Source organism: Anomaloglossus baeobatrachus, chromosome 2 (assembly GCF_048569485.1).
Source record: "Anomaloglossus baeobatrachus isolate aAnoBae1 chromosome 2, aAnoBae1.hap1, whole genome shotgun sequence".
NCBI lineage: Eukaryota > Metazoa > Chordata > Amphibia > Anura > Aromobatidae > Anomaloglossus > Anomaloglossus baeobatrachus.
Window position 1 is genome coordinate 176,762,463 of NC_134354.1, and position 27,255 is coordinate 176,789,717.

Here is a 27,255-nt window from a genome sequence, read left to right on the forward strand (position 1 = left end):
ACCCGAATTGCCCTGGTGTGGTGTAATAATCGGGGCAATCGGGGTAATAAGGGGTTAATCATGGTAGGCGTCTCCCAGAGATACCTTCCATGATTAACCTGTAAGTGAAAGTAAATAAACACACACAACAAAAAATCCTTTATTTGGAATAAAAGACAGAAAAACACCCCCTTTCACCATTTTATTAAAATGCCCAAATACCTCTCCAGGTATAATGTAATCCACAGAGGTCCCACGACGCATCCAGCTCTGCTACATGAAGCTGACAGGAGCGCCGTAGAACACGAGCACTCTGTGTCAGATCCACGCAGCAGCTGAAGTGAGCGGGGACGTCACTAAGGTAATGCCTGCGTGTGTGCGAGGATGATGATGGGGGCGGTGGTGCCTGCGTGTGTGCGAGGATGATGAGTGCCGTAGTGCCTGCGTGTGGTCGGTGATGAATGCAGTAGTGCCGGTGTTTGCCCTCCCATCCATCCATCCATCCCTCCCTCCATCCATTCATCCCTCCCTCCATCCCTCCCTCCATCTCTCCATCCATTAATCCCTCCCTTTATCCCTCCCTCCATCCATCCCTCTATCCATCCCTCTATCCATCCATCCATCCCTCCATCCATCCCTCCCTCCATCCCTCCATCCATCCATCCATTCATCCATCCATTCATCCATCCCTCCATCCATCCCTCCATCCACCCTTCCATCCCTCCATCCCTGAATTCATCAATCCATCCCTCCATTCATCCATCCATCCATCCATCCCTCCATCCATTCCTCTATCCCTCCATCCATCCATCCCTCCATCTATCCCTCCATCCATTCATCCCTCCATCCATCCCTCTATCACCCATCCATCCATCCTCCATCCATCCCTCAATCCATTCATCCATCCCTCCATCCCTCCATCCATCCCTCTCTCCATCCATCCCTCCATCTATCCTTGTAGCTGAATAATCTACTTCTGGATTCTCAAGTGCAATACAAAGGTCAAGATTACCAAATTTTCCTATATTTTTCATTAGAGGCAGTGGCTCAATGGATAGAGCTACTGCCTAATGAGAATTAGTTCACAAGCTCGAGTCCCGGCCGTCCCGGTAAAGAAATTAATTTATTTTAAATTATAATTATTATTTATTTATAATTATAATTTAATTTAATTATACACTGAGGGGAGGAGCCGGACATTAGCTGTGAGCCGCGGGACACACCTCTAAAATCGTAAAATCGGAGCAGTTCACGGAATGAGACTGCATTGCTGTCTCCTCTCTCTCCTCTCTCTCTTCTCTCTCTCTCTTCTCTCTCTCTCTCTCCTTTCTCTCTCTTCTCCCCTCTTCTCCTCTCTTCTCTCTTCTCTCTCCTCTCTCTCTCTTTTCTCTCTCTCTTCTCTATCTCTCTTCTCTCTTTCTCCTCTCTCTCTTCTCTCCTCTTCTCTCTCTTTCTCTCTCTCTCCCCCTCTCTCTTCGCTCTCCTCTCTTTCTCTTCTTGCTCTCTCTTCTGTCTCTCTCTCTTCTCTCCTCTTCTCTCTCTCCTCTTTTCTCTCTTCTCTCCTCTTCTCTCTCTCTCCCTCTCTCTTTTCTCTCTCTTTTCTCTCTCTATTTTCTCTCTCTTTTCTCTCTGTATTTTCTGATCGGAATTGTATGATCAGCTAATGCGGTCACCTGACAGAATCAGCTGACACTATAAGTCGAGCGATGAGGCCCGGCTTAGGGCCAGTTGATAATATACAGCTAGCCCTAAGCCCATTATTACCCAGCGAGCCACCCGTCACCAGAGCAGCTGGAAGAGTTGGATACAGCACCAGAAGATGGCGCTTCTATGAAAACGCCATTTTCTGGGGCGGCTGCGGACTGCAATTCGCAGCAGGGGTGCCCAGAAAGCTTGGGCACCCTGCGCTGCGGATTCCAATCCCCACCTGCCTAGTTGTACCTGGCTGGACACAAAAATTGGGCGAAGCCCATGTCATTTTTTTTTTAATTATGAAATGATTGAAATCATGAAATTCATGAAATAATTTTGGTTCCCAGCTGGGTACAAATAGGCAGCTGGGTGCTTGGGGCAGCCCGTAGCTGCCTGCTGTACCTGGCTTACATACAAAAACATGGCGAAGCCCACGTAATTTTTTTGGGGGGGCAAAAAAGTCCTGCATACAGTCCTGGATGGAGTATACTGAGCCTTGTAGTTCTGCAGCTGCAGTCTGTCTGTATGGAGGAGAGGAGACAGCAGCTGCAGATATACAAGGCTCAGCATCCTCCATCCAGGACTGTATGCTGGAGGGAGAGGAACGGGGAGCAGAACTGCATGGTTCAGCATACTTCATCAACTAGTGTATGCAGGAGAGCAGACAGCAGCTGCAGAACTACAAGGCTCAGCATGCTGCATCCAGGACTGTATGCTGGAGGGAGAGACAGGGGGAGCAGAACTACAAGGCTCAGCATGCTTCATTCACTAGTGTACTATATACGGATAAGGCTGCACATCAAACTTAGATAATGGTATAATGCCTCAAGCATATGGACAAATATTGGAATATACAATGAAAAATGCTACTTGCTAATTTGAACATGTGAATAATGAATTGCATACCTGCTATGAATATTAGGAAAAAGGAGATATTTAGCAATCGCATTGATCAATGTAACTGAGCCCCAAGGTCTCGTCAAGGCATATCTCTATATTGGGGTCCCTAGCTCTGTGACCCTAACTGTGTGTCATCTCATTGCAATTAAAAACTGCTATGGGTGGAGAGGGGTAACTAAGGACTTTCTTATATAGGAAATGGAAAAAACATGGCCGAAAGGGGCGGAGCTGTGTTCACATTCAGAAAAAAACTACATATAACTGAATAGGATAACTGAAGTGAGCACTAATATATATATTATGAGTGCAAGCCAAAAATTACATACTATATACGGATAAGGCTGCACATCAAACTTAGATAATGGTATAATGCCTCAAGCATATGGACAAATATTGGAATATACAATGAAAAATGCTACTTGCTAATTTGAACATGTGAATAATGAATTGCATACCTCATTATTCACATGTTCAAATTAGCAAGTAGCATTTTTCATTGTATATTCCAATATTTGTCCATATGCTTGAGGCATTATACCATTATCTAAGTTTGATGTGCAGCCTTATCCATATATAGTATGTATTTTTGGCTTGCACTCATAATATATATATTAGTGCTCACTTCAGTTATCCTATTCAGTTATATGTAGTTTTTTTTCTGAATGTGAACACAGCTCCGCCCCTTTCGGCCATGTTTTTTCCATTTCCTATATAAGAAAGTCCTTAGTTACCCCTCTCCACCCATAGCAGTTTTTAATTGCAATGAGATGACACACAGTTAGGGTCACAGAGCTAGGGACCCCAATATAGAGATATGCCTTGACGAGGCCTTGGGGCTCAGTTACATTGATCAATGCGATTGCTAAATATCTCCTTTTTCCTAATATTCATAGCAGGTATGCAATTCATTATTCACATGTTCAAATTAGCAAGTAGCATTTTTCATTGTATATTCCAATATTTGTCCATATGCTTGAGGCATTATACCATTATCTAAGTTTGATGTGCAGCCTTATCCGTATATAGTATGTAATTTTTGGCTTGCACTCATAATATATATATTAGTGCTCACTTCAGTTATCCTATTCAGTTATATGTAGTTTTTTTCTGAATGTGAACACAGCTCCGCCCCTTTCGGCCATGTTTTTTCCATTTCCTATATAAGAAAGTCCTTAGTTACCCCTCTCCACCCATAGCAGTTTTTAATTGCAATGAGATGACACACAGTTAGGGTCACAGAGCTAGGGACCCCAATATAGAGATATGCCTTGACGAGGCCTTGGGGCTCAGTTACATTGATCAATGCGATTCCTAAATATCTCCTTTTTCCTAATATTCATAGCAGGTATGCAATTCATTATTCACATGTTCAAATTAGCAAGTAGCATTTTTCATTGTATATTCCAATATTTGTCCATATGCTTGAGGCATTATACCATTATCTAAGTTTGATGTGCAGCCTTATCCGTATATAGTATGTAATTTTTGGCTTGCACTCATAATATATATATTAGTGCTCACTTCAGTTATCCTATTCAGTCATTCACTAGTGTATGCAGGAGAGCAGACAGCAGCTGCAGAACTACAAGGCTCAGCATACTCCATCCATGACTGTATGTAGGCGTTTTTTGCCCAACAAAAAAATGATGTGGGCTTTGCCATATTTTTGTAAGCTAGCCAGGTACTGCAGGCAAGTATGGCTGCCCCCAACCCCCAGCTGCCTATTTGTACCCGGCTGGGAACTAAAAATATATGGAAGCCCTGAATTTCATGAAATAATTAAAAAAAACAACAACATGGGCTTCGCCCCCTTTTTGTGTCCAGCCAGGTAAAACTAGGCAGCTGGGGATTGGAATCCGCAGCACAGGTTAGCCCGAGCTTTCTGGGCCCCTCTGCTGAGAATTGCAGTCCGCAGCCGCCGCAGAAAATGGCGCTTTCATAGAAGCGCCTTCATCTGGCGCTGTATCCAACTCTTCCAGCAGCCCTGAAGCCGGGTGGCTTGCTGGGTAATAATGGGTTAATCCTAGCTTTGTTTTACTAGCTAGTATTAAGCCAGAGATTCTTAATGTCAGGCAAGTTTGACCCGGCCATTAAGAATCTCCAATAAAGGGTTAAAAAAAAGACACCACACAGAGAAAAAATACTTTAATAGAAATAAATACACAGACACACTTAGAGACTCCATGTTTATTACTCCCTCTCAGCGCTCCACGATCCTGGTCTTCTGCTCTGCTACATCAGACAGCACTGCATGGGAGGAAGATGCTGCTGCTCCCGTGCAGTCTAATCACTCAGTGAGTGAGCAGAGGCTGCGGGTTGTAAGCGGTGACATCACCGCTGCCACCGTTGAAATAGTAATCTGACAGGCGGGTTACTATAGCAACGGTGATCTCCGTTATTCACCTGCTGTGGCATCCAGTCCTTGTGTGACGCCCTGGACTAGCCAGATAGTCACAGACAGGCCCTTGCACAAACACCTGTCCCCCTAAAAAGGTAACAGCAGCCAACCTAAACACTTTGGTCACCCCTCTCAGGTCTTGACCTACACACCAGGGGGTGGAGCCAGGCTGTTGGCCACGCCCACCGAGAAGTTCGGATAGCCTGAGGCGGGAAAGATAGGAGCAGATGAGTTTTGGAGGTGAAAGAGAGAGGAGTAAACGTCTGACAGGGGTCTGGGTCATAGCCTGGACACCCTTTGGCCAAGAGGCAGGTGGTGGTCGCCGCCTGCAGGAGCCGGGAAGACGGCCTGGTGGAACCGTAAGGGAGCGGGACAGGGTAGTGACCTGCCGGTACTGAACCGTGGAACCGGCTGGAAACCGGAGCACAGAGGGGGGTACTCAGACCCTGAATTGAGTTCCCGAATCTACCGGACTAAGTTAATTCACTGATTGAGGTCTGGACTTTAGGTCCTTTCCCAACCAAGTCCCGACTGAAGACAACAGCCCAACGAGGGGGATAGAAAGCCACCGCTCAGGCAGAGAGATCCCACGAGCCAGCGTCTGCAGGCAAACGGGCTCTCCCGACACACACACAGCCGGGGAGCGGACTCCCGTCGCTGAAGCACAGGCAGTTCACAGCTACAAAACAAGGTGCAGGAGAAAGGCGGGGACCACCAACCCGGGTGGGGGACCAGACGCAGCTGGCTGCGGGCACCGACCACCATCTTTTTTGGTTTACCAGAGACTCCGGTGTATCTGTCAGAGTGAGTACAACAGTGCCCTCGAGCCGCGCACCGCCCCGCACCACACCAATCCGCCCGCACCCTCACAACCGGGCCCCGGGACTATCAACCCCCTACCCCCAGAGGGGTCAACTCCTGGCTGCGCAACACTTTCCCCGGGGGCCTAGTAAACTGCAGCGGTGGTGTCCACAATCACCACAACCCGTGGGTGGCGTCACGAACTTAACCCAAACCACGGCCCCGGCCGTAAACCTACCTACCAACCCCCTACGTAGCGCCAGCATCCTTTCAGAGCGACGTGACCCCGGGTCCGGAGGCGCTCGAGCCACCCACCGACGAGCCCGGATCCGAGCAGCTCGGCTGCAGCCGAGCGCGGGTTGGTACACCTGCATGTGGACTGACTCTGTAAAGAATGCAGGGATGGGGAGTCCACCATGTGCCACAGCATCTCGCCAGTACACGGAGATGCTGGAACGATCACCGCGTACTGGCGAGATGCCAACATGCAGGAATGGGGAGCCAAGCATGTGCCCAAGCATCTCGCCGGTACACGGAGATGCTCAAACGAGCACTGCATACCGGAGAGATGCACTGACAGGACCTAGCATGACGTCTAGCCATGTGACCAGACTGTAGCCAATGAGATAATACACATGTGACTGGTCGCATGATATGACGATGTCACGGAAGGTCCTATCATCAGGACATGCAGGAGAGCAGGACGCGTCGCGGGGACCTGTAAGTATAATGGCAATGTTTATTAACTGTATGTGTACATGTATAATGTGTTTTTATGTGTTTGTGTTTGCCTGCCATTGTTTTCAATGGGGTTCGAAGGTGTTCGTCAAACGTTCGTCGAACGTTCGCCGAATGGAGCCGCCGTTCGATGAACCAAACTGAACTCGAATGCTAGGGAGGTGGCTCATCTCTATTCAGGAGTTGTTTGAAGGGTCTGACTTCGATCAGAGCGGGTTTCTGTATTTAGGTATGCTGTCTGTATGAATTTGAGTAAATATGTACCATTTTTTTTGGAATATAAGACTCACTTTTCCACTCAAAAATTTGGGAGGAAAATGAGGGATGCGTCTTATAATCTGAATGTGTGAATGTTCCTTACCGGGGATGGTGTTGAGGTGTTGCAGGAGCAATGCAGCAGGCACTGTGCTGTGCTGGGGCTGTGGGCCAAGGGTGCTGTATTGGGCTGTGGGAAATGTGCTGGAGCTCAGCACATTTCCTTGGCTGCGCTGAGGCTGCAGGCCAAGGATGCTGTGCTGGGCTGGGTCTGCCAGCGCCATCCTGAAAATGTCGGCAGTATGGACTTCAAAATAATGACACTAGGAGTTGGTGCACGCACAGATAGAGCTCAAGATCTCATCACCGCACATGCCACCTCTTGGCGCCATTTTCCTTAAGTCCTCTGCTGGGAGATCAGTGGGCTGGAGGCGGCGCATGTGCAGAAGAGATCTTGAGCCGAGAGCTCTATCTGCGCATGCACCGACTCCGAGTGCCATTATTTTGAATTCCACACTGCCGACATTTTCAGGATGGCGCCCACAGCCCCAGCACAGTGCAGCTCCCTCGACCTGCAACCCCAGCACAGTGCAGCTCCAGCACATTGCCCGCAGCCCCAGCACAGCCCCCACAGCTTTACCCTACTCCTCCATCAAAGCCCCTGCCTCTTGTGACCCCGTTCCACCACTGCTGCCGCCCACTCCCAGTATGACACCACCAGATTGTAATACGGACCTAATTTTTTGTACCTTTTCTTCCCTCTAAATTTGGGGTGTGTCTTATAATCCAGTGTGTGTTATAAACTGAAAAATATGGTATTCAGGGAGACAAAGTGGTCTGTATTTGTGTGGTCTGCTCTGCGTTCTGTATTAAAATGTATTTATTGCAGGGGTGGGGAACCTTTTTTCTGCTGGGAGCCATTTGGAAATTTCTACCAACCTTCGGGGCCGCAGAAAACTATCAACTTGAAAATGACCCTAATATATTTGGCCAAACAATTAACTCACTGTGGTGGCTGGAGCTTCTACATTTTCGTGCGTATGTGATGTTCAGTGATATTGATCTTGTTGCTTCTCACAACTGCTTTTTTAGACTTGAGTCGGCTGGCACTGCTGTAGTTACATTACAGGAGGGGATATGTAAATTACTGGGGAGGCTAGAGGGCATAGACATGAAGGGAGATGCTGAGGGCAAACACATCACTGGGGAGGGCTGAGACGAATGTATAGCACTAACAAAGCTGCGGGGGCGGGCATAAACGCGGCTGTGGGCATAGACATCACGGGGGGGGGTACATGCATCACTGGGGGCATATACATCATTGATGGGGAGCATATACATAGCCCGGGGGCATAAACATTGCTGGGGTGGGCTGGGAAGAATATACATCACTAGGAAAGTAGTGGGTCACAGACATCACTGGGGGTACATACATCACTGGACGGCACAGACATCACTGGGGGTATATACATCGCTAGGGTGCACAGACATAGCTGGGGCACAAACATTGCTGGAGGTATATACAGAGCTGGGGGCACAGTCAGCCAATGGGATAATGGGGGGGCATAGACAGCCATGGGGACGCTGGAGTTGCACAGACAGACATGGGGATGCTGGAGAGGCACAGACAGCCCTGGGAACACAGACAGCCCTGAGGGACGCTGGGGGCACAGACAGCCCTGGGGAAGGCTGGGGGCACAGACAGACCTGGTGAAGGCTGGGGGCACGCACAGATCTGGGGAAGGCTGGGAGCAGAAACAGACCTGGGGAAGTCTGGGAACACAGACATAGCTGGGGGGCATGTACATTGCTGGGGAGGCTGGGAGGAATATACATCACTAGGGAAGCAGTGGGGCACAGACATCACTGGGGGTACACACATCACTGGATGGCACAGATATCACTGGGGGTATATACATCACTGGGGTGCACAGACATAGATGGGGTGCACTAAGGGAGGCTGGGGGCACAGAGAGCGCTGAAGGAGGCTGGGGTCTCAGACACACCTGGGGAGGCTGGGGGCACAGACCTGGGGGAGACAGGGGGCACAGACAGACTTGGAGGAGGCTGGGGTCACAGACACACCTGGTGAAAGCTGGAGACACAGACAGACCTGGGGAAAGCAGGGGGCACAGACAGACCTGGGGGAGTCTCGGGGCACAGACAGGCCTGGGGGAGGCTCGGGGCACAGATAGACCTGGGGGAGGCTTGGGGCACAGACAGGCCTGGGGGAGGCTCGGGGCACAGATAGACCTGGGGGAGGCTTGGGGCCCAGACAGACCTGGGGGAGGCTCGGGGCCCAGACAAACCTGGGGAAGGCTCGGGCACAGACAAGCCTGGGGAGGCTTGGAGCACAGACAGACCTGGGGGAAGCTCGGGGCACAGACAGACCAGGGGGAGGCTGGGGGCAGACAGAGATACCTAGGGGAGACTCAGATTGAGACCGATACCAAAAAGGATGGGTGCTAATTAAAATATAAGGTTCGCTTTAAATATAAAAATTCAAACAAACCTTCCCTAACTGGCAGGATGAAGGGGATAACTTGATTTTAGGTGTAGCCCTATCTATCGGGGTCAGGCATGTCCCATTCAGGTGCACTTCCCTGCACTGCTGGGTGGTCTAGGAGGACTTTGTAGGTAGGGGATAAACAGGAGACACAGTGCTACATTAATGTTTCACCCATGTAACCCTCAGAATAAGAGGGGGGCCTAGAAACTGGACCCCACTAACCTTAAATGATTGACATATTCTACAGTTATGCATTTATTTATGAGATCACAGTAATCATTTAAAACATTTTGCTACCCAATCATTGCAAAAATCTCATATTACTATTATCATCATAAATGTTCACATAAAATGAGGATATAAGATACTAGGGCATTATTTAATGAGCAAGAAAATCATATAAACATGCTGGAGATTAAAAGATTTAATTGTGCGCTGTCTCTTTAAAAGAACAATAATCCCTGCGGTATATTTGGGCAGGGTTGTAAATCCCACAGTTTCCGTAGGCACGAAAATGATAGCAGGTAATGGATGATATTCTAGGCGATACGCGGAACCGGGAATTCTATTATGTCCACGAGATTTCCACTAGATGGTGCTGCCACACCAGTCATCACATCAGGACAAGTCGTGCGTGGAATGTGTGTTTAGTCGGGGAAGATGAAATTGGAACGTAGTCATTAATCCTTCTAGTTAGCAAGTGGGAAATGATAGAATGTGTCAAATTGATCTGAGAGGAGATCTTGTATTTTCAACGGAAGCCTCATGTTGGGAGAATTTCCTTGACCTCTGGGGGGCGCTGTGTCATAAGGAATAAAGGCCCTGACAGCCGCCACTTTATTAAATTTACATTTAATGCTCCTGACCAGTTTTGAATTAGAATTTTTAATTTGCTGATACCCAACACTTTCTGTTACGTCGTTATTCATGAGAGCACATCAATATTTTTTAAAATTGTTCTGGCTGTTTCCGCCATTGAAACCTCCTCTTATGTGACAATGGAGTGGAGAGGGAAAAAGCGCAGAGATTGCAATTAGAGGTCGGGAACATTTCCAAGTTCATTCTTAGTGGGTTTTTTTTTTTTAAAGAAATCTGGCTGCTGTATTATTTTATCACAGTGGCCAGAAGATGGATGTAAGCGAACAAAGCTTTTAAAAATCTGCTCACAAATTGACGGTCAACGCGCCGCGATTCAAAGGACATTCTGTGGTTTCTTAAAGGGGTTTTCCATGATTGGAAGAAAATTGACTAAATGAAATAAAAATATCAATTGTATCAAATAATATATTTTTAACTGAAAAATCATCAGCCGTTCTACAGTAGCTATTCTGCTTCTACTCTGGGTATTGTTTAAAGGCAAAATGTATCTGATTCTTGCTACTTGAGATACGGGCATCATGATTCAGACACTTTCTGAACTTTTGTGGATCTATTTATATTACTAAATAGAAAAAAATTGTCAGCTCACCATTCAGTATATATCAGTCCAAGAGGATTTGGGCTCCCCGCATGGATAATGGTGTACCAAGCAGGTTTCCGATGAAGAAAGGGTGTATGTAACATCCAGCGGCAAGAGATGAAATTCATGACAAATGCTTTAAAATGTTCATTTATTTGAATTGTTTAAAATCCTCAAATCTGACCTACGCGTTTCGGCTTATGCTGCCTTACTCATGTTCTCAATTGTGGACTATTTATCTCGGATGACTTGTAAGAGGATGTTATTCTATCACAAAAAGCCATAGTATGTCAGTGTAACACATGCATGGTTGGGTTGCAATAACGCAGCCAGATTTTTTTTCATGCTGTCCATGATTCAGGCATCAGGATTCAGATGACAGGTTCCCTTTTTAACTTGCTGCGTTGATGACTTCCATGCAGCCAAAAACTGGCCTCAGTGGTATTGTGTCTCTGCTGCAACCAGTGATTGACTGCAGAGGTCACATGGTTTGACAGTGTCATTATCATTGAAGAGAGTTGAAAAAAAAATGGTGGCCACATTGATGAAGTAATGCTGAACTGGCAGTGGATTTATAAAGTAAGTATATATAAGTGCTGATCTTGGTATATTTCCTTATACTTTCTGTTTCATTTCCCTAAAATGTTCAAAACCTCAGTAAGCTCTTAGCCAATAGGAATCTTTAATAAACCTTCATGGAAATGTAATGGACACACAGGTCCACATTTGTGATGACCTAGCTCTACCATGCTCTGATGCTCGGTACTCATAATGAGAAGTTGGATCCTCAGATGGGTGCGACTCATGTACCGAGTATAATGGAGCTCAGTGGGGAACTTGAGCATTTTTCCGGAAGATTTCCAGGGAAAATGCTCAAGTTCCCCATTGACTTCGATTATACTCAGGTACTCAAGTCGCGCCCATCCGAGGATTCACTACTTATTACAAGTTCCGATCACCCAAGTATAGTAGAGCTCGCTCATTACTAGTCAACATCTAATCATAAGTCAAAACTCTGATAAAAGAAATGTAAGCGGTACTTTGCATGTTGCGACATCACTACTGCGATCTCGTCGGGGTCAAATCGAAAGTGACGCACATCCGGCGCCGGTAACGACATCGCAACAAGTAAAGCCTAGCAGCACCGATAAACGATCGCAAAAGCATCGAAAATCGGTGATCTGTGTAGTGTCGGTCATTTCCATAATTTTGCTGCAGCGACAGGTACGATGTTGTTCCTCGTTCCTGTGGCAGCACACATCACTGTGTATGAAGCCGCAGGAGCGAGGAACATCTCCTTACCTGCGTCCCACCTGCAATGAGGAAGGAAGGAGGTGGGCGGGATGTTTACGTCCCGCTCATCTCCGCCCCTCCGTTTCTATTGGCTGCCTGCCGTGTGACGTCGCTGTGACGCCGCACGACCCGCCCCCTTAGGAACGAGGTGGGTCGCCGGCCAGAGCGACGTTGCAGGGCAGGTAAGTGTGTGTGAAGTTGCCGTAGCGATAATGTTCGCTACGGCAGCTATCACAAGATATCGCATCTGCGACGGGGCCGGGGACTATCGCGCTCGTCATCGCTACAATCGGCTAGCGATATTGCAGCGTGCAAAATACCCCTAAGTGTAGTGGGTCAATCACATGACCATGAAGATTTAAAGCGGTGTTCCACTATTATTATACTGATGACCTATCCTTAGAATGAACCATCAATATCAGATTGGTGGGGATGTGACACCTGGTACCCCCACTGATCAGCTGATAAAAACAGTTGCAGAGCTAAACAGCACAGCTATGTCAAGGTACTGCAGATCAGCTACTATTCAAATGAGCAAGAGGGGAGCTGGTCTGCAGTACCTGGCAATAGCCAATAAGCAGTTGATGGAGCTGTCCTGTTCAGTGATGAAACTGTTAACAGGGTAGAGCTGGGAATAATTGATCAGTGGAGGGTGCTGGGTGCTGGCTGCTGGACACCCATCGATCACATATTGATGACCAGTAGTAGACTACGTCTGGGTGTCTGCCTGCAGAAAACGTATATGCACGAAAATGGTGCAAAACAGAGCACATGCTGACTTTCATTTGCTCCATTATAGTCAATGTCCCCGTCGGCGCATGCGTCCGAAACACATTTTGTCAGGAGAAAGGGGGGGGGGGGGGTTGGACAGATGACCCGATATGACCAGTGAACATAAGTGAAAAAGCAATGTGAAAGCGGCCATATTAAGCACTTTTTCAGGTGGCATTCAGAGTGTACCCCATTTAGAAAAGTCTTTGTGTGCACATACTCTTAAGGTATATCTGCACGCTGTGTTCAAAATGCACCCTCTGGCAGACTTAACAACTGTAAAGGCTGCGTTTGACAAAAAAAAGCGACAAAAATGCATGCGTTTTTGATACATTTTTGTCTGTGCATTTTTAAAGGAAAAATAAAATATGATAGGATAGGATAATTGATAGCTAGAATAGCTAGATAGATAGAAAAAATAGAAAGAATAGATAGAACATATAGAATAGATAGAAAGAACACATAGAATAGATAATAAGAAAGAAATAACATAATAGTTTGACAGCTGTTTTTTATTTTTTTTTTTGTAAAGAAATGACGTGGGGTCCCCCCCATTTTTAATATCCAGCAGAGGAACAACACCAGCTACAGGATGCCACCCTCAGCTATGTGCTGTACCTTGGCTGATTATGAAAAATAGAGGGGATCCCACACTTTTTTTTTAATTATTTGATTTATTTAAAAAAAAATAATTAATGATGTGGGGTCCCCCCATTTTTCTAAAACCAGCCAATATGTAGCAGACAACTGGGGGCTAATATTATTACGGTAGGAGGGCCCATCGTTATTTGGCCCTTTCCGAGCTAATAATAGCAGCCCACAGCCACCCCAGAAGTGGCACTTCTATAAGATGTGCCAATTCTGGCACTGGTGCGGTGGCCATTGGGGTAATAAGGAGTTAATGGCAGCCCACAGCAGCCACTAAGTCCTAGATTAGTGATGACAGTCGTCTGAGACGCCACCCCATCACTAATCTGTAAGTTAAAGTAAATAAACACATACTGTATATCCCCAAAATCCTTTATTTGGAATAAAATACAGAAACACCCTCTTTAACTCCTTAACACTCCTGCAGGTCAAAAGTAATCCACATGAGGTCCCACGGTGATTTAGCTCTGTTAAATCCCTGTCCTGTCACAGCGAGAATCATAGAGCATGACTGCCTGTTGACAGCAGACAGAGACAGAGCCGTGAGATGAGAATTAACTCAGGTGATCCTCTGACATCTGTGCCACGTCACAGACAGTAGTGCGGGGCGCGCAGCTGTGACATCAGAGGTTCACCCATGTTCATTCTCATTGAATGACTCTGTCTCTGTGTCACTGCCTGATTTGCGGTCACAGGTGAAGGACTCTAGCTGTGACCAGAAATCACCTGACTGACAGCACTACTGATCGCGTGGATCACTTCAGTCACTCGGGTGATTTGCTTTCACAGTTGGAGGACTCCAGCTGTTTCAATGGCTAACCTGAGTGACGTTACCTCTGATAGCGCGACTCACTTCAGTTGCTGCGTGGAGCTCACAGCGAACAGTATTGTTCTATGGCACTTGCTGTGAGTGTCAGATATAGCAATGCTGGAAACGTTGTGAGACCTCATGTGGATTATGTCGGACCTGTGGGGTGTTTGGGATGTTAATAAAGTGGTGATTTTTTTGTCTTTTATTTCAAATAAAGGATTTTTTGGTGTTCATGTTTATTTACTTTCACTTACAGATTAGTGATGAGGCGGTGTCTCATAGATGCCTGCCATCACTAACCTAGGACTTAGTGGCTGCTGTGGGCTGCCATTAACTCCTTATTACCCCAATTGACACCGCACCAGGGCAATCGAGATGAGCCAGGTAAAGTCCCGGGACTGTTGTATCAAATGTATGCACAATCCAGGCGGCTGATGGCTGATATTTTTAGGCTTGGGTGCTCCCAATAACGTGGGTCTCACCAGTCTGAGAATACCAGTCCCCAGCTGTGAGGCTTTATCTTTGTTGGGTATCAAAATTGGGGGAGACTGCACGCTGTTTTTTTAAATCATTTATTTATTTATTGTACTGTATGATATAGACCCGTCCAGCGGCTGCTGTGATTGATTGGTTGCATTGAGACAGCTGTCACTCAGTGTGGGGGCGTGTCTGACTGCAAGCAATCATAGACGCCGGTGGGCGAGGGAAGCAATGAATATGAAATGAGTCTAATGAGCGACTGACACTCTCAGAAGCAAGAGAAGCCGTGACAGCCGTGCCGCGCCGGTGATCGGTGAGTATGAAGCGGAGAGAGACAGAGAGACAGAGAGAGAGAGAATGGAGAAAAGTTGGTGATCTGTGTTTTTGTTGATAAAAATGCATCCAAAATGCAACCAAAAAGCAGTGCAATTGCACAGCTAAACATTTTGGTTGTGTTTTGACACCTCATTCATTTCAATGGGTAGAAAATGTTCACAAAACACAATGAAGAAGTGACATGCTGCCAAAAAAAAAGCAACGTGCGGATGGAATTTCTAATTTATCATAGACTTTGCTGGGGAAGCAAAAAAGCATGTTTTCTGTCAATGACAGTGCAGTTTAAAATGCAACCAAAACGCAAGAAAAAAATGCAACGTGCGCACATGGCCTATTTTTTTTTAGAAAGAAGAAATAAACATTATTTAACATAAGAGTAGACTGTCTTTTTTTGGCTTAATTTTTGCAAAAGAATGAAAAATGATAAGGTTTTCATGAGAAATGTTAAAATTACTGCACAAAACACAACCTTCTTTTGTGCAAACAAGGTATTTTTAATGATATCAAATGTTACTACTTTGCATTACTAATATATACATGAAGAGCTAACTACATTCATGTTGTAGGCTAGGGTGACATCACTGGCGGACACAGACAGAGAGTGGCCCTGTGTAAGAACAGTATAAGGGCCCTTTGCAGTTAATAGCTCATCCTAATGCACAAATGCACCTGCATTAGAGGTACAAATAGGCCCCCTTATCCTTTGGGCTCTTGTGTGGCTGCAGAGGTTGTTCCAATGATATGTCTGCCCCTGGGGTACATAGCGGCAAGTGCCATATGGCATAAAGCTTAGGGTGTCGCATCCAATGATTGTTAGTGAGGATGAACTGAGACTCGGGACCTACCAAGTCTGATGCAAATTTTGCAAAAAATCTAACACTGTTGTATATTTGGTTGTGTGCGACCTTGCCTCCATAAACTTCAATTCAAGCAACTAGTGACTTGAATGCAACGTGTCTGTAATGCGTCTGTTTTTTTACAGCAAAATTTCAGCTGCAATACTGTTATGTAGCAGATATGCAGCACAAATGTATGATACTTGCTGTCCAGTGACCTGTGTCTTAAAGTAACCATACATTTGTACCCTCACTTACATTTGTACACTGCTTAATTACTATACAATACTATATATAGTACTATATATTATATACTATACATTCTATATACGTTACTCATATTTTAGAATTTGTATGCTGTTCATAGACACTTTGACTACTGAAGTTCTACTGACCTGAACTTAGATTGTCACGAGAACTTAAAAAGGTTGTTCACTACTTCTATATTGATGGCCTATCCCAAAAGCCACTTTACACGCTGCGATATCGTGACCGATATCGCTAGCGTGAGAACCCACCCCCATCGGTTGTGCGATATGGGCAAATTGCTGCCCGTGGCGCACAACATCGCCCAGACCCGTCACACTACTTACCTTCCTAGCGGCGTCCTTTCTAAGGGGGCGGTTCGTTCAGCGTCACAGCGACGTCACAGCGGTGTCACTGAACCGCCGCCAAATCAAAGCGGAGGGGCGGAGATGAGCAGGACGAACATCCCGCCCACCTTCTTCCTTCTTCATTGCTGGCGTGTGGCAGGTAAGGAGAGGTTCCTCGTTCCTGCGGTGTGACACGTAGCGATGTGTGCTGATGCAGGAACGAGAAACAACTTCGTTACTGCTGCAGCAACGATATTTGAGAATGGACTCCCATGTCACCAATGAGCGATTTTGAACGTTTTTGCAACGATGCAAAATCGCTCAAAGGTGTCACACGCAACGGCATCGCTAAAGTGACCGGATGTGCGTCACAAATTCTGTGACACCAACGAGATAGTTGAGCGATGTTGCAGCGTGTAAAGCGGCCTTTAGGGGCCCTTTGCACACTACGACATCGCAAGCCGATGCTGCGATGTCAAGCACGATAGTCCCCCGCCCCCGTCGCAGCTGCGATATCTTGTGATAGCAGCTGTAGCGAATATTTTCGCTACAGCAGCTTCACATGCACTTACCTGCCCTGCGACGTCGCTCTGGCCGGCGAACCACCTCCTTCCTAAGGGGGCGGGTCGTGTGGCATCACAGCGATGTCACACGGCAGGCGGCCAGTAGAAGCGGAGGGGCGGAGATGAGCGGGACGTAAACATCCAGCCCACCTCTTTCCTTCCGCATTGCAGACGGGACGCAGGTAGGAGATGTTCCTCAATCCTGCAACTTCATACACAGCGATGTGTGCTGCCGCAGGAACGAGGAACAACATCTTACCGTCGCTGCAGCCAAAATAATGAAAATAACCGACACTACACCGATCATACGATACCGACGCTTTTGCGCTCGGTAATCGTAGTTAAAACGATTTACACACTACGATGTCGAGAGCGACGCCGGAAGTGCGTCACTTTCGATTTGACCCCACCGACATCGCACCTGCGATGTCGTAGTGTGCAAAGGGCCCCTTAGAACAAGTCATCAATGTCTGATCGGCTGAAACTCGGCAACCCCCGATTAGCCGTTCTTGGTGTTGGCAGCAGCAGCAGAAAATGCTCAGTTCTGGAGCTGTCCCATCAACTGATAGTGGCCGCGGCCGGGTACTGCACATCCGCCTCTCATTCTAATCAATTGGAGGCGGATGTGCAGTACTTGGCTGTGGCAACTATCCGAAGATGGGGGAACCTTTGGAATTGAGCATTTCCGACAGACATTGATGACCTATCCTAAAGATAGGCCATCAATGTAAAAGTAGGGACAACCTCTTTAAGTAGTCTCACTTATGTTCCGTAGAACAGAGGGGTCCAAGCCCTGTGTTCAATACTTGGAGGCTAAATGTAGCCACATTGTGGCCATGTTAAACCAACTTTACATTGAACACCCTTCCAATTGATTGACCATATGAATGTATTTCCTTTGCCTGGATATTAGACTGTGACTTTATTCTTCATTCTCAATAATAACTTTGAAATACACTGTACAGTAGAACACTAAAATCTTAGATATTCATTGATCAGAGAATTGTAAGCAATATGAATAATTAAAAATATCTATTAAACAATACATAAAAACACTAAGTATATTCATGTAAATCCCTAATTCAGGTCTGACAGCTGGCTGGTAAATCCCAACATACAAATGCTGAAAGTAATTCCTATCTTTAGAAACAATGCACATAAAAATGTTACATCTCGGATTTGTTGCTATTTTGTTCAGGTACTCAAAGCGTTAAGTATCATCAGAGGAGCGGCTTTGCTGTATTGTCACGGAGTCTCGCAGATCCTTGGATATTCTGAGCATGCGACTGATCAGTAGTAGATATGGCATGTGGAGGTGGCAATTAATGTGACAGATCTGATGATCTTGGATTAGACCACAGCTCTTCTGTAGAACACCACCGGTGCCCCATCCAGATATTGAAATCTGTCTCGCTGACACTACTTAACCGCTTTTTAGCATCATCGCTCCTCTAAGGCTAAGCAGCACATTGCCTTGTTGGCCACTCTTACAACTGAAGGATTAATCACAATATGCTCTCTGCCTGAATGCTCGCTCTTGAGAGCAACGGTAATTCATAAATTTGTGCTTAGCACAGGGGATGGGCATCAAATTCTGTAATGTGGCCGTTTCAAAGATATCCCTGAGCTCGTTCTAAGAAATACCAGGACGCAATGCATGCTCTGCTCGTCTGGAAGCTAATTACATGGTTCAGTCTGTTTAGTTGTCTTCAGATAAAAGTGAATCCTTTCAAACGACTGGAAACAGGTGTCCTACATTTCAGAAAATGGGAAAACAGTCTGGCGCTAACATTGGAAGGGTGAGAAACTTAGGTGTGTTTGAAGAAGACCCGAAAAATAAAAACTGTGCTAGGAGTCTTCGAGATGTCAAATATGATTCATCTAAGTTTTCCTGAATTAAAGGTTCATTCCTATTTTTCATGCCCAAGACTGGAATAACTGCGCCTAGGAGCTGTCCCCAAGAGGTGGCAATATGAAAAAACATCCGAGCGCAGCTGCACTGTACTGTTTTCTTAACCCCCTCTGAAATGGATAGGAGTTATGGAAACAGAATTGCACAGCAAGCTTCGCTGTTTATGGAACTCCTGAGCGGCAGAAACAGTGTATCTCGCTGTGCTACAAAGTTTACATAACTCCTATTCATTTCCGTGGTAGTTATAGCCACTACATACCTCAGCTGCGCTCGGCTGATTTTGTAAATCAACCTGCAGTGGCCAGCTCCTGGATGTAATTATTCCCTTCTCAGCCGTGAAAAGCTAACATGGAAATAACCCTTTAAAATCATGAGGACATAGCAAAGCTTGTTCTTGATTTATTCCTTTTAGAGATTTCTCAATTGTGCTCGTTGAATAAGCAATCCGTCATTCCAAAAGTCAGCTTCCTCAGACAGGCTCAGCATTAGCTACATTGGTTTGCAGAATCCAGGACCACCCTGGTTTTTATACTTTAAATACCAAGTCAGGGACCTAACCTTAATTGCTGGGGCCCCGAAGGACCACTAAAAGTTGTTGCAGGACAGTGGAGGGAAATATGGAGTGGGGTGAGAACCAGAGTGACAGGGACAAAAACAAAATCTGAATCCAAAAAAATATTGCCAAGGGGGTAAGATCAGTATTTCTCAAGATATTATCATCAGTCTGGAATTTTTGATATTCTAGTGCAAATCAATAGTAAACAACAACCAAAACTCCCCAATTACAATGGAAACTTATATAATTACCCTACTTCATCAGCTTTTTACAAATAACAAGTTTCATTAGGCCAATATGTAAGCCCTATCTCAGACCTCGACCATTGCCTCCTTGATACAGTTGCAATATTGGGCTATGACTAAAATCTATTGTCATTTGCAAAAAGTTGATGAAGAATTTAAATAAATTGTCAATATCAATAGGGAGAAAGAGAGGTCATGCTGTCCAAGGGGTCAAGCCAGATGGATATTCAGGAGTCAATCGTATACCAGGATGATAATAATGCAATCATTGCACGCAGTAAGGAGATACATGTAGAGTGTCTTGACTTCCATACTTTTTTGTCATGGCAGGGTGGAAAGGTTATATCTACCATATAGGACAACACACAAGAAGGGGGAAGGAATTCCTTAAAGCTAGGGAAAGGGGGAACCTGCAGCTCACCCTCACTGCCCTCACCAACCCTATACAGGTTCCACACTTGTACACTTGTCGCCAAGCAGGAATACCTCTCTCCATAGGCAAACCCTGATCTGAGCCCTAAGTATAAAATGCACCCATTCAACCCCATGGTGAGGTTAATAAAGGAAGTGAGAGGCTGGCAACTGAGAGTAAAAACTGACATTTTTCCAGGGTCCTACAATCCACAGCAGCAGAAACATGGAACTGTCAGATAACAACACATGCTGCCAATCTCTGGGATTTTCTAGCACTCACTGCCACTGGATGGTCAACTGGCCGTGACACCTCTCTGACAGGTCGTGACACATCCATTATACTGTCCTATCTGATTGATATCTGAAAGTAGATATCAGATTGGCATCTGACTGAATTCATAGGTAATTGGGCAGGGACAGGCGAATACACACTAATGTCATGCTTAAAAAAATAAATAAAATAAAATAAGAGTTATAGGTGTTGTCCACTACTTCTATATTAAAAACCTATCCTCAGAAAAAGTCATCAATATAAATTGATATTTTCTTCAATAGAATCTGCACTGAGGTTCCTGGTAGCAGCTACTAAGCAGTGTATGGAGCTGTGGTGTTCTTCTATGTACACGGTTGGTTTACGCCCATTCGCTGTTGGTTGTAATATCTGTTTGTTGGTGGTATTGAGTGTCAGAACCACACCGATTTTATATTGATGATCTATCCCAAGGATAGTTAGTTCATCAATATATTAAAGTAGTGTAAAACCCCTTAAAAGTCATATAAATAAGCAAAATCAGTATGCCAATGCCCGCCCAAGAAAACGTTGTGTTAAAATACTGGTTTTGAGTATAGCTGATGTTTCATTGTCATCACAGTGGAACCTGAAAGTGAATGACTCTTGGTGGACATTGTGACTCTTCGTACTCTTATAGGTATGCCGCTTCAAAGACATTGTGATTATATATTTTTTTCATGCCATCTTTTGGTTCTATATTCTGTTTTGATTGTTTATCTTCTTTCTTCTCCTCTTTCAATGTTACAGTCTCCACATCCTCCTTGGATTGCCTTCCCCATCCTCCCTCTTTTAGTTACCACTATTCTCATTCATCATAAAAGCCAGAATAGGACAGATGTGTTTGGCAAGCTGTGAGCCAGATTCAAAAGTCCCAAGTCTGATATTGCATGTTGGATATATTAGATTGACAGGGGATGAGCTACAATACCAGGCATAGCCCATGGAGAAGAGCGGTCCCTCTGTATACAACTATTCAATTCTGTTTTTTAGCTCTGTCATAGGAACCAAACAACAGAATTTATGGCAATGCTGAGTTTCCTTTCATGATGTCCGATGGGGTCCATTGGGTTTCAATTAATGAATCTGACTCAAACCAAGCAAAATAGTATAGCATGCTAATCTATCTTGTGTAGTATTTTCAGAAGAATATATGACGAATGTTTTGAATGTAGCGTCTAATGCAGATGCAAACTTAGCTTAAGTAATAAAGGTAGGGGCATGATTTTTCATTTAAGATGTATTAAAAACTTATCTGATTTTCAGTAAATAGGAAAAGGTATGGAAATAGAGAGGAGCAAATGTTTTTAAAATTTCATTTCACTGTGACGTGCAAGAACATCACTGTCAGGATAGTGAGGGACAGGTGACTCCTATACTGTCCCTCACGCTAGGGGACACTAGACTATCCCTAAATGCAGGGTTACCCCTAATGGTGGAGATGCCTGAGTCTCGTGCCTTACCATTCTCCTGAGTAAAGCTAATCTGGAAAGGAAGGGACAGGAGTGTGATGGCAACACAGGTTTAGACAGACAGGGAAATAACAAAACTCAGACACACTGGAAACTCACAGGAATACACAATAAGAACCTAAGGAGAAAAGAAAGAGAAGACAGCAACAAAAGAACAAGAAGGGTAACACCACTACCATTCACAGCAATAATGCATAACAACCGCCAGTAAGTCCGGATTAAACCACCAGGCCGGTATAAATAAACTATAGCTGGCACTAATGGAAGTGTCCATCCAGCATATATAGGAGGGGAGTGAATATGACTGGATCTCCCACAGCATGTGACCAAAGGAGATTAACCAGTTGCCTTGCAGAGAATTACTCTTGCTAGCCTACCTATAAACTACAAGTCAGTGGGTCGATGCCCAAATTTCCCTGCGCTGATCACAGACTTCAGAGAAGTTAGTATGCACATTGCAAGAATCTGTAGTTTCCACAGATCTTGACACAGCCATGACAGTCGGTGATGCTTGCAAAAACCTCTTTGTGACAATCATACCTAAAATCGTCGAAAATGTGTTTAACACTCTGAGTTTCCTAGGACTACATTGAAACCTTCTCAAGCTACCAGCTTTCCTATCTCGCCCTCCTATCAATTGAATCTTTGTATCATTAGAAAACTACTACACTCATCTTCACGTCTATAGTTCAACAACACATTACTGTCTGGAGTATTTGTTCAATGTTTTATGGCTATCTTTACTTATCTTTATTACTAAACAATTAGCTATGACATCCCTTACTATAGAGATTTACCCTAAAATGGCTGCAGCATTTCTTGCCTCAGCTTTTATACAGGCTATGACAGTCTACATTCATTGGTTGTGCTATACCATATGATGTGACAGCTGGAAAGTGTTAAGGCCGCTTTACACGCAACGACATTGCTAACGAGATATTGCTGGGGTAACGGAATTCGTGCCGCACATCCGGCCTCGTTAGCGACGTCATTGCGTGTGACACTTACGAGCGACCGCTAACTATCCCAAATACCAAATCGTTGATTGTTGATACGTCGTTCATTTTCAAAATATCGTTGCTCGTTTGGGACGCAGGTTGTTCATTGTTCCTGAGGCAGCACACATCGCTACGTGTGACACCCCAGGAACGACGAACAACACCGTACCTGCGTCCTCCGGCAACGAGGTGGGAGTGACGTTCATGCGGCTGCTCTCCGCTTCATTTGGTGGCCTGCTGTGTGACGTCACTGTGATGCCGCACAAACCGCCCCCCTTAAATAAGAGGTTGTTTGCCGGCCACTGCGACATCGTTTGGAAGTTAAGTTAATGTGACGTGTACCTGCGAGATTGTTCGCCATGGGCAGCGATTTTCCCGTGATGCACAAACGACGGGGGCGGGTGCTATCGCTAGCGACATGGCTAGCGATGTTGCTGCGTGTAAAGCAGCCTTTACTCTTGTCTTTTTATCTAATGGCATCAATATACCGGACCAAAAACTATTTAAATAAACTCCAATGCTTCTTAACACACGAGTAAAGGAGACGTGTGCACCAGAAACAGGTTGGTGTTCTTGTTAATGGACTTGCTTGTAATGATGTTTTAATAATTATTAGTAATGAGTGAACACTACCATGCTCGGGTGTGTGCTACTGGTAATGAGCAGTTGGATGCTTAAGCACCCAAGTATAATGGAAGTCAATAGGGAACTTGACCATTTTTCTGTTGAATTCCCAGAAAAATCCTCCAGAACCCTATTGACTTCCATTATACTCGATTTCTTGAGTCTCGCCCATCTGACAATTCAGCTACTTGTTACGAGTACCGAGCACCGAAGCACGGTAGTGCTCACTCATTATTAGTCTTTACAAGTACTGAGCACACGAGCATGGTAGTGCTCGCTCATAATTAGTCTTTACGAGTACCAAGCACCCAAGCATAGTAGTGCTTGCTCATCATTAGTCTTTTCGAGTACCAAGCACCCAAGCATGGTAGTGCTTGCTCATCACTAGTCTTTACGAGTACTAACCACCCGAGCATGGTAGTGCTCGCTCATCATTAGTCTTTATGAGTACCAAGCACCCAAGCATGGTAGTGCTTGCTCATCATTAGTCTTTACGAGTACCAAGCATCTGAGCATGGTAGTGCTCGCTCATCATTAGTCTTTACGAGTACCAAGCACCCAAGCATGGTAGTGCTCGCTCATCATTAGTCTTTATGAGTACCAAGCACCCAAGCATGGTAGTGCATGCTAATCATTAGTCTTTACGAGTACCAAGCATCTGAGCATGGTAGTGCTCGCTCATCATTAGTCTTTACGAGTACCAAGCATCTGAGCATGGTAGTGCTCGCTCATCATTAGTCTTTATGAGTACCAAGCACCCAAGCATGGTAGTGCTTGCTCATCATTAGTCTTTACGAGTACCAAGCATCTGAGCATGGTAGTGCTCGCTCATCATTAGTCTTTACGAGTACCAAGCACCCAAGCATGGTAGTGCTCGCTCATCATTAGTCTTTACGAGTACCAAGCATCTGAGCATGGTAGTGCTCGCTCATCATTAGTCTTTACGAGTACCAAGCATCTGAGCATGGTAGTGCTCGCTCATCATTAGTCTTTACGAGTACCAAGCATCTGAGCATGTTAGTGCTCGCTCATCATTAGTCTTTATGAGTACCAAGCACCCAAGCATGGTAGTGCTCGCTCATCATTAGTCTTTACGAGTACCAAGCATCTGAGCATGGAAGTGCTCGCTCATTATTAGTCGCTACGATTACCGCATACCCCAGCATGATAATGCTTGCTCATCACTAGTTGTTACGAGTACTGAGCACCCCAGTACTTGCTCATCACTAGTCTGTTAAGTATACCAAGCACCCAAACATCGTAGTGCTCACTCATCACTAATAATTTTACCAATAAAGTTGAAGATTTTATCTGTTAAGCTAGATCTTTTTCCACAGGTCATGGAGTAGCCCATGTAACCTGAGGTCAAATAAGCCTTCTGTGATTAATACAATCTTTTACAATGGGTTAAATGGTGGTGCGTGTGAATTTTTTGCATGCTTCGCTTATCTCTATCAGCTAGTAATTCTGTAAAATGCCTCTAAATTACATGACTTGAACTCAAATAAGTTGTATGTAAATTGTTTGTGATTGTCATTTCCTATATGTGATATTCACTGAAAATTGTAATTAAATGTTCATATACAGCTGAACGTTGCAGCATCCCCCCTCCCACATGCTGTTTTATTTACCTGCACTATACCTTAAAGAGAAAGCATGCGTGACAAACAGATTTTCATCACTTTTTATCATTTGTTCCAAATCAGTTAGCAGGAATAATGTGTGAATATGCATTCCAAGAGCAAATTCAAGGAAACACACCGATTACAGGCCTGTGCGAAGCTGAAACACCGAACGCAGATGGACAGGGAGCTAATTGAGTCAGCATGATGCTCCGCTCCACCCTCCAATTATATTTAAGGACTTGGTTATAGACTCGCCAAAGAAATTTCAAAGGCAAAAAAAAGCCTGAGTCAGTGTTCAGAATAGGGAGTGGTGTTATGACAGATTTGAAAGACTTTGTACTAATCTCCTTTATTAAGAAACCATGATATTTAGGTGGCTGGTACAGATATCTCGGGGTTCTTTTAGAGGACTTTTTCACTAGGGGACATTGATTATTATTTTTTAATTATTATTGCTCTCCTCATTAAATTTAAACAAAAAATGCCCTGCACCTATAATGAGCATGGTCATCCCTTCTGTGCGCTACTCAACCATCTGGTCACAGACATGCTTGTGTGTGTCTGGTGGCTGCTCAGACTTCTCATAAGTATTTTCTATGTCAGAGAGAAGAGGGATATGAGAGGGTTGAGGATGGGATGCCTAAGCGCAAATAGTGCAGTGTGGCCATCTCTGGGATCCCCATATACTGTCAGAATGGGCATTTCAGGACCCTTAGGCTATGTGCCCACGCTACAGGATTTACCGCGGATTTACCGCGGATTTTGCCGCGGATTTACCGCGGATTTGCCGAAAATCTGCAGCAGCAGCACTTCCAAGCCATTTCAATGGCATTTTGGAAATGCTGTGCCCATGCTGCGGATTTTTCCGCGGCGGATTTGCCGCGGATTTTGATCCGGAAAAATCTGCAGCATGTCAATTGTTTGGTGCAGATTTGGTGCGGATTTTTGGCTTTGAATGGGGAAAAAAAAAAAAAAAATCCGCATCAAAATCCGCTGCAAATCCGCGGTAAATCCGCGGCAAATCCGCGGCAAATCCGCGGGTGCGGATTTGCCGCGAAAGTCGCGGATTTTCAGGCAAAAAAATCCGCAGGGACATTCTAGCGTGGGCACATAGCCTTAAGTGACTCCAATAAGGAGTAGATGAAGTGGAAAGGTAGCAATGCATGAGTACAACCATATTCCTTGGAATTTTATGTGAGTAGTGACCATTTGGAGTGATATATCAGATGAAGGGGATGTTTATTTTACTGATTGCTTGGAGTCCTGAAAATATTTATTTAAATAGATAATAAAACAAGCGCACTATGAGAAGCACCCGTGGAATCCTTTTTAACGTTTATAATATTAGAATTGCTCACCTTTGTTGGTTGTGCGCCCCCGCACAACTTCAGTGTCAGCTTATCAGACTGGAGTTCCTCCGAACAGATCCTGTGTCCAGGCTTCAGGAGTCCAGATTTAGGCTCTGTGCGCACTGGGAAGTGGAATTTTCTTGAGAAAATTCCGCATGCCCTCAAAGATTACCGCACCCGCGGTAAAAAACCGCGGGAAACCGCACCCGAAAACCGCATGCGGTTTGCTGCGGTTTTACCGCGGTATTATTCGCGGTATTGCCGCGGTTTTGCCGCGTGCGGGTTGGGATGTGCTTTATTGCATTCAATGCAATAAAGCACATTGAAGAAAAAAAAAAAAAAAAAAAAAAAAAGTCATTTAATTCTGAGAGTAGATAGACAGAAGAATAGATAGAGGGATAGATAGATAGACAGAGGGATAGATAGATAGACAGAGGGATAGATAGATAGACAGAGGGATAGCTAGATAGAGAGATAGATGACAGATCGCTGCATTTCCCACGGTCGGCAGTGAGTTCACATTACCGGCCGTGGGAAATAACCGGTAATTACCTCTGCTGCTTTCATTCAGCCTGTGTCTGTGACAGTCGCGGCTGGATGGAAGCAGTGCAGGACGTCGGACCTGGATTACGCCGGAGCTTTGGTGCGGGAGGGGTTAATAAAATGGTGAACGAGGCTTGTTTGTTTTATTTAAAATAAAGGATTTTTC